Genomic DNA, 8,337 nt, shown 5'->3' on the forward strand with positions numbered 1-8,337 from the left:
ACGTAAATCATAGTTGTTTGGAGCAGTGTCTCCGGGGAAGAAAATATGCACCCTCTCAGACGCGGGTCTCAGGTCATCCTCTGACTCTAGGAATACAAAGTAGATTTGGTCCCAGTTATACCAGATCCAAGAGAATCCGTGGGTCGAACTCATCTTCTGTCTTTGATTTTCTTCTGTTGAACTGGGTTTACTTGCTCTACAATTCAGTTGAAAATTGGAAAAGATACATTATGAAACACCTTGGGATTTTCAGTAAAACCCAGTATAAAGCAAAAATAAAGGTCCCCGCCTTGGGAGAACGGTTGACGTAAATCATAGTTGTTTAGAGCAGCGTCTCCGGGGAAGAAAATATGCACCCTCTCCCACCCCCAATGCAGAGGTCTGAAACGGGACCAAACATGAGCATTGTGAGTGCTCCTAAGAATCTATTTTTCAGAGCTGGCAGTGGAGGGAGAGGAGAGAAGAGTCCTAATAAGGGCTGGAAAGGCTGATTGTGGGACAAGGCTCAGATGCCTTCAGACGGATTTTCCTGGCAAATCCTGTTGGCAGCCCCAGCTGTTACATGAAAAAGAAGAAATCGTGACAGTATGGTCTCAAAACTAGAGTAAATACACTAGGTATGCTTGACTTCTATTCCTGGAGTGTTAATACATATGATCCAAATTGCGGTTTGGGGCGGGGAGGAGGGGGAAGTGGGGTTGAGGGTGGGCGTCACAGGGGCCAAGCGCTGGAGGAGCCTTAGACAATTCCCATTTTCCTCAGGTTGAAATGGGGATAAATATCAGTGCTAGTCCCATGGGTGTTTTTCGTGAAGTGTGGTAGGGAGGGGAAGGAAGATCAAGATGGGAAAACTTGCAATCAGTCTGATATTGAGTGCTTATTGTGTGCAGAGCACAGTACTAAGTGCTTGGGAGAGTACAATAGGACAGGTAGACAAGTTCCTTACAGTCAGTGTACTGCTCATTGTATGCTTACAGTGGATAGGGAAAGTGTCTACCAATTCTGTGGTATTGTACTCTCCCAAGCACTTAGTATGGTACTTTACACAGGGGAAGCACTCAATAAATCCCATGGATTGTTAGCTAGACACAACCTCCAGAGAAGTTCATCCAACACTTTGAAACCTGAATCAAATAGGGGAAAAACTCCTCAGCGATCTGAAATGGAGATAGCTCTGAAAGAAGTGAAATGCTGAGTGTCATCACTAATGCTCCTTTGATACTGTCAATCAATCAACTGTATTTTTGATTGTTTACTGTGCAGAGCACTGTACTAAGTGGGAATATGTTTTGTTGTCTGTCTCCCCCTTCTAGACTGTGAGCCCGCTGTTGGGTAGGGATCGTCTCTATACGTTGCCAACTTGTACTTCCCAAGCGCTTCGTACAGTGCTCTGCACGCAGTAAGCGCTCAATAAATACGATTGAATGAATACAATATAATTGGTGAACACATTCTCTGTCCACAATGATCTTACAACACTACTCTCGGTTTAAGAGGGAAAAATGTGTGTGGGAGGCCGGGAATGGGGGTTCTATACCTTCTCTGTGGGTAACTAGGAGTTTCCACTCCTAAATCCACCACTCCAAAGTTTGCCCATCAAGCATAGCTACAGCTGTGTCCAGGACCATATAATTCCTAATCATATAATAATGTTGGTATTTGTTAAGCACTTACTATGTGCCAAGCACTGCCCTAGATCCGTGCTCTTTCCACTAGGGCCATGCCGTCTTGCTCCCCGGAGCCCTGCAGGTCTCACTCAAGTGACTGACTTTCTTTACTCCTTGGTCCCATTTAATAATAATAATAATCTTGGTTTTTGTTAAGCACTTACTATGTGCCAAGCGCTGTTCTAAGCGCTGGGGTAGATACAAGGTAAACAGGTTGTCCTACGTGGGGCTCGCAGTCTTCATCCCCATTTTACAGGTGAGGTAACTGGGGCACAGAGAAGTGAAGTGACTTCCCCAAGGTCACACAGCAGGCAAGTGGCAGAGTCGGAATTAGAACCCACGACCTCTGACTCCCAAGCCCGGGCTCTTTCCACTAAACCACGCTGCTTCTCAACATTTGTGATTAGTTCCATATGGAAGCAGTGTGGCTCAATGGAAAGAGCCTGGGCTTGGGAGTCAGAGGTCATGGGTTCTAATCCTGACTCCACCGCTTGTCAGCTGTGTGACTTTGGGCAAGTCACTTAACTTATCTGGGCCTCAGTTACCCCTCTGTAAAATGGAGATTAAGACTGTGAGCCCCACATGGGACAACCTGATCACCTTGTATCTACCCCAGCGCTTAGAACAGTGCTTTGCACATAGTAAGCACTTAACAAATACCATTATTATTATTATTATTATTATGGGAAAGGGCACTGAAGGTGCTCACATAGGAAATTTTTGAGGTAAGAAAGCTGCATTTGATGAGAAGCAGCATGGCCTAGTGGGTGTGATAAAGTTGCAATCAATCAATGGTATTTATTGAGCACTTAGGAGTCAGAAGGACCTGGGTTCTAATCCCAGCTCTGCCCCATGTCAGCTGTGTGCTCTCAGACCAGTAACTTCACTTCTCTGTGCCTCAGTGCCCTCATCTGTAAAATAGGGATTAAGACTGTGAGCCTGATGTGTTTACAACCTGGTAATCTTGTATCTACCCCCAGTACTTAGTACAGTGCCTGGCACACAGTAAGCACTTAACAAATACCATTTTTTAAAAAGCGCTGAAAGCCTAATCTTATAACCTGAATCAATCCTTACTTTAAGGTCATCTTAAGCTTTCTGCATTAAATTCTAAATGGGAGCCCGTAAGAATTGATTTTTCTTGTGCCTCCAATCTACAATCCCCACACAGAGGGAAGGGCACAACCAGTCCATCCGGAATGGAGAACCAAAACGACACCGACAGGGACAGGCTAGCAGAGTTTTAAGGGGCAGCAAATCCCTCTGCGGAAGAAACGTAGCTTTTGTGTCATTTTAAAGTAAATAATTCATCTTCCTCCTTTAGTAAACACCATTTTAGTTTGTTGAAGCGTTTGAGCAGAAATGTATCTATCTTCCCTGTTGGCACTGGTACCCTTTGCTAAAAGCATTCCTCTAAGAGAGTCGCAGAATAAAACATTCAGAAAACCAGTTGAGGCCATAACTCCAGGCCTCCGCATTCCCAAAAAAGATCCGATGGGGGCTCACGTTGTTCCCAGCGTTATCCTTGGTGCTCTGCTGCAAGACCTTGGGCAAGTCACTTCACATCTCTGGGCCTCGGTTACCTCATATGTAAAATGGAGATTAAGACTGTGAGCCTCGTGGGCTGGGGACTACGTCCAAACTGACTAGCTTGTATTCATTCGTTCGTTCCATCGTACGTATTGAGTGTCTACTGTGTGCGAAGCACTGTACTAAGTCCTTGGAAGAGTACAATACAACAGTAAACAGACACAGTTATCTACTCTAGTGCTTAGAACAGTGCCTGGCACATAATAAGCACTTAAAAAATACCATTAAAAAAATCCCATCCTTCTTTCAGTCTTCCCAGCGCTTAGAACAGTGCTTTGCACATAGTAAGTGCTTAACAATTGCCATTATTATTACTTTGAAAGGTCATTACTTTTAGACCCCCACCAATTAACTCCTTCTTCCCTTTTTGGTCATGCCACCCCCTCAGCCGGCACATTCCTGTCTTTCCCTTTCATGTGTGATAAAGTAACAGTCAATGGTATTTATTGCGCATTTAGTGTGCAGAGTATTGTGCTAAGCATTTAGGAGAGTACAATATAATAGAGTTGGTAGACACATTTCCTGCCCACAGTGAGCTGAGTCTAGAGGGGAGGACAGACGATATAATTTATAATTATATTATATTTATTTATTTATTTATTTTACTTGTACCTACCTGTTCTATTTATTTTATTTTGTTAGTATGTTTGGTTTTGTTCTCCGTCTCCCCCTTTTAGACTGTGAGCCCACTGTTGGGTAGGGACTGTCTCTATATGTTGCCAACTTGTACTTCCCAAGTGCTTAGTACAGTGCTCTGCACACAGTAAGCGCTCAATAAATACTATTGATTGATTGATTGATAATACATAATTTATAACTACGGACATGAGTGGTTTGGAGCTGAGGGTGGGGTGATTACCGATAATGATAATGATAATTATGGTACTTTAGTGCTTCTATATGCCAAGCATTCTACATGTCAAGCACTGGGGTAGATAATAATAATAATAATTGTGGTAATTGTCATGCACTTTGTGCCAGGCACTGTACTAAGTTCTGGAGTGAAGATACATGTTAATCAGCCTGGGCACGGTCTCTGTCCCACTCTTAATCCCCGTTTTACAGATGAGGTAACTGAGGCAGAGAGGAATGAAGTGACATGTCTAAGGTCACACAGCAGACACGTGGCGCAGCCGGGATTAGAATTCAGGTCCTTCTAACTCCCAGGCCCGTGCTCTATAATAATAATGATAATAATGATGATGTCATTTATTAAGCGCTTACTATGTGCAAAGCACTGTTCTAAATGCAGTCTATCCACTAGGCCATATATAATAATAATAATATGATGGCATTTATTAAGCACTTACTATGTGCAAAGCACTGTACTCGGCCCACCTACCCACCCAGTTCCCCAGACCTCCCTCGGATGCTCAACACTGTGTTTTGGTTTTGGTTTTTTAATGGTATTTGTTAAGCGCTTGTTATATTCCAGGCACTGTATATTCCAGGCTGGAATAATATTCATTCATTCATTCATTCAATCGTATTTATTGAGTGCTTACTGTGTGCAGAGTACTGTACTAAGCGCTTGGGAAGTAATATATAATAAGATAATCAGGTTGTACGTTGTCCCTGCCCTAAATAGGGCTCACAGTCATCAATCGTATTTATTGAGCGCTTACTATATGCAGAGCACTGTACTAAGTAACAGAGAAGTCAAGTGACTTGCCCAAGGTCACACAGCTGACAAGTGACAGAGCCGGAATTAGAACCCAGGTCCTTCTGATTCTTAGGCCCGGGCTTTATCCACTAGGCCACGCTGCTTCTCTTCTCAGTTTGCAGCTCTTATTGCGGGGGGGCTGGTAGCCAGGGAGCGGGAGAATACAACCCAAGTCACTGGCCCTACCTAAAACAATTTTTCTTTTTCAAACGTGGGGTTGGGCCCCTTAATTCGGCACGTGGATTTCTGGAACTGTATGCCCGTTGACATCGAGCCCAGTGAGTCGGAACAGGGCTGAACAACTCTTCACTTCCAAGAAGAGCAGCTGAACAAGCCCGCACCCTCCGCTCCTCTGCCGCTAATCTCCTCACGGTGCCTCGTTCTCGCCTGTCCCGCCATCGACCCCCGGCCCGCGTCCTTCCCCTGGCCCGGAATGCCCTCCCTCCGCACATCCGCCAAGCTAGCTCTCTTCCTCCCTTCAAAACCCTACTGAGAGCTCACCTCCTCCAGGAGGCCCTCCCACACTGAGCCCCCTCCTTCCTCTCCCCCTCCCCATCCCCCCCACCCTACCTCCTTCCCCTCCCCACAGCACCTGTATATATGTCTGTACAGATTTATTACTCCATTTATTTTACTTGGACATATTTACTATTCTATTTTATTTTGTTACTATGGTTTGTTTTGTCATCTGTTTCCCCCTTCTAGACTGTGAGCCCGCTGTTGGGTAGGGACCATCTCCATATGTTGCCAACTTGTACTTCCCAAACGCTTAGTGCAGTGCTCTGCACACAGTAAGCGCTCAATAAATACGATTGAATGAATGAATATGTTGCCAACTTGAGCCCGCTGTTGGGTAGGGACTGTCTCTATGTGTTGCCGACTTGTACTTCCCAAGAGTTTAGTACAGTGCTCTGCACACAGTAAGCGCTCAATAAATATGATTGATTGATTGATTGAATGTACTTCCCAAGTGCTTAGTGCAGTGTTCTGCACACAGTAAGCGCTCAATAAAGACGATTGAATTAATGAATGAACAAGGTTCTGGCCACCATTTTCCACCTCCGTTACGTGTCCCGTCAGGGCAGGCCTCTCTCTTTCAGAGAAGCAGCGTGGCTTACTGAAAATGTTGGGTAGGGACCGTCTCTATATGTTGCCGACTTGTACTCCCCAAGCGCTTAGTACAGCGCTCTGCACACAGTAAGCGCTCAATAAATACGATTGAATGAATGAATGAATGAATGAATGAATGAATGAATGGAAAGAGCCCAGGCTTGGGAGTCAGAGGTCGTGGGTTCTAATCCCGGCTCCGCCACTTGTCAGCTGGGTGACTTTGGGCAAGTCACTTAGCTTCTCTGTGCCTCAGTTCCCTCATCTGTAAAACGGGGACAAAGACTGTGAGCCCCACGTGGGACAACCTGATTACTTTGTATCTACCCCAGCGCTTAGAAGAGTGCTTGGAATATAGTAAGCACTTAACAAATGCTAAAATAATAATTATTATTATTCAGAGAGAGGTGGGGAGGAGCACCTTGATTGCACCCCTGCTTTTTATAGTGCACGGTGAGGGTTCCTCGCTCTAGGGCTCCTTCTGGCCCAGGAACAGCCCTAGAACCAGGCAGCCTTAGTCCTCATCTGGCCCTTACAGGGGTTAGTTCATCAATTAATCGCATTTGTTAGATACTTATTGTGTGCAGAGCACTGTACTAAGTGCTTGGGAGAGTACAATAGAACAGAGTTGGTAGACACGTTCCCTGTCCACAGTGAGTTTCCACCAACCTCCCCCAGGAATGTGTGTCTCCAGAGCTTCTCCTAGTTCTTAAAATATGAACTTTGTCGAGGCGTAGAAACCTCTGCAGTGTAAACCACTCAGTTCCACCAAAAAAGCCTTTTTTGGGGAATTCCATTTCCTAATTTGAATGCCATTCTTAATTTGAATAAGAAAAGAGTGTGGTAGCCTAGCCAGCTGCTTTAAATACTCTTCATCCACAGCACTGAGCACCTTGCCTGGACAGAGTGGGGAAGGGAGACGGAAAATGTTGCCGACTTGTACTTCCCAAGGGCTTAGTCCAGTGCTCTGCACACAGTCAGCGCTCAATAAATACGATTGAATGAATGAAGTAAAACATACAATAGTGAGAATTAAGGCCCCATCTCCTCCAAGAGGCCCTCCCAGATTAAGCCCTCTTTTCCCCACCTCTCTCTCTCTTCTGTTCATTCATTCATTCAATCGTATTTATTAAGCGCTTACTGTGTACAGACCACTGTACTAAGCGCTTAGGAAGTAAAAATCGGCAACATATAGAGACGGTCCCCACCCAACAACGGGCTCACAGTCTAGAAGGGGGAAATGCACAACAAAACAAAACATTCATTTATTCAATAGTATTTATTGAGCGCTTAATGTGTACAGCGTGGCTCAGTGGAAAGAACACGGACTATGGAGTCAGAGGTCATGGGTTCGAATCCTGACTCTGCCACTTGTCAGCTGTGTGACTTTGGGCAAGTCACTTAACTTCTCTGGGCCTCAGTTACCTCATCTGTAAAATGGGGATGAAGACTGTAAGCCCCCTGTAGGACAACCTGATCACCTTGTATACCCCCAGTGCTTAGAACAGTGCCTTGCACATAGTGAGTGCTTAATAAATGCCATTATTATTATTATTATTACAGAGCACTATACTAAGCGCTTCGGAAGTACAAGTTGGCAACATACAGAGATGGTCCCTACCGAATAGAAGCAGCATGGCTCAGTGGAAAGAGCCCGGGCTTTGGAGTCAGAGGTCACGGGTTCAAATCCCAGCTCCGCCACTTGTCAGCTGTGTGACTTTGGGTAAGCCACTTAACTTCTCTGTGCCTCAGTTACCTCATCTGTAAAATGGGGATTAAGACTGTGAGCCCCCCGTGGGACAACCTGTTCACCTTGTAACCTCCCCAGCGCTTAGAACAGTGCTTGGCGCATAGTAAGCACTTAAGAAATGCTATCATTTTTATTGAGAAGCAGCATGGCTCAGTGGAAAGAGCCTGGGCTTTGGAGTCATAGGTCATCGGTTCAAATCCCAGCTCCACCACTTGTCAGCTGTATAACTTTGGACAAGTCACTTCACTTCTCTGTGCCTCAGTTACCTCATCTGAAAAATAGGGATGAAGACTGTGAGCCCCCCGTGGGACAGCCTCATCACCTTGTAACCTCCCCAGTGCTTAGAACAGTGCTTTGCACATAGTAATCGCTTAATAAATGCCATTATTATTAGTATTATTATTATTATTCTCTGTGCCTCAGTTTCCTCATCTGGAAAATAGGGGTGAAGACTGTGAGCCCCCCCGTGGGACAACCTGATTGCTTTGTGACCTCCCCAGGGCTTAGAACAGTGCTTTGTACATAGTAAGTGCTTAATAAATGCCATTATTATTATCATT

The sequence above is a fragment of the Tachyglossus aculeatus genome, chromosome X1, assembly GCF_015852505.1.
Source record: "Tachyglossus aculeatus isolate mTacAcu1 chromosome X1, mTacAcu1.pri, whole genome shotgun sequence".
Taxonomy (NCBI): Eukaryota; Metazoa; Chordata; class Mammalia; order Monotremata; family Tachyglossidae; genus Tachyglossus; species Tachyglossus aculeatus.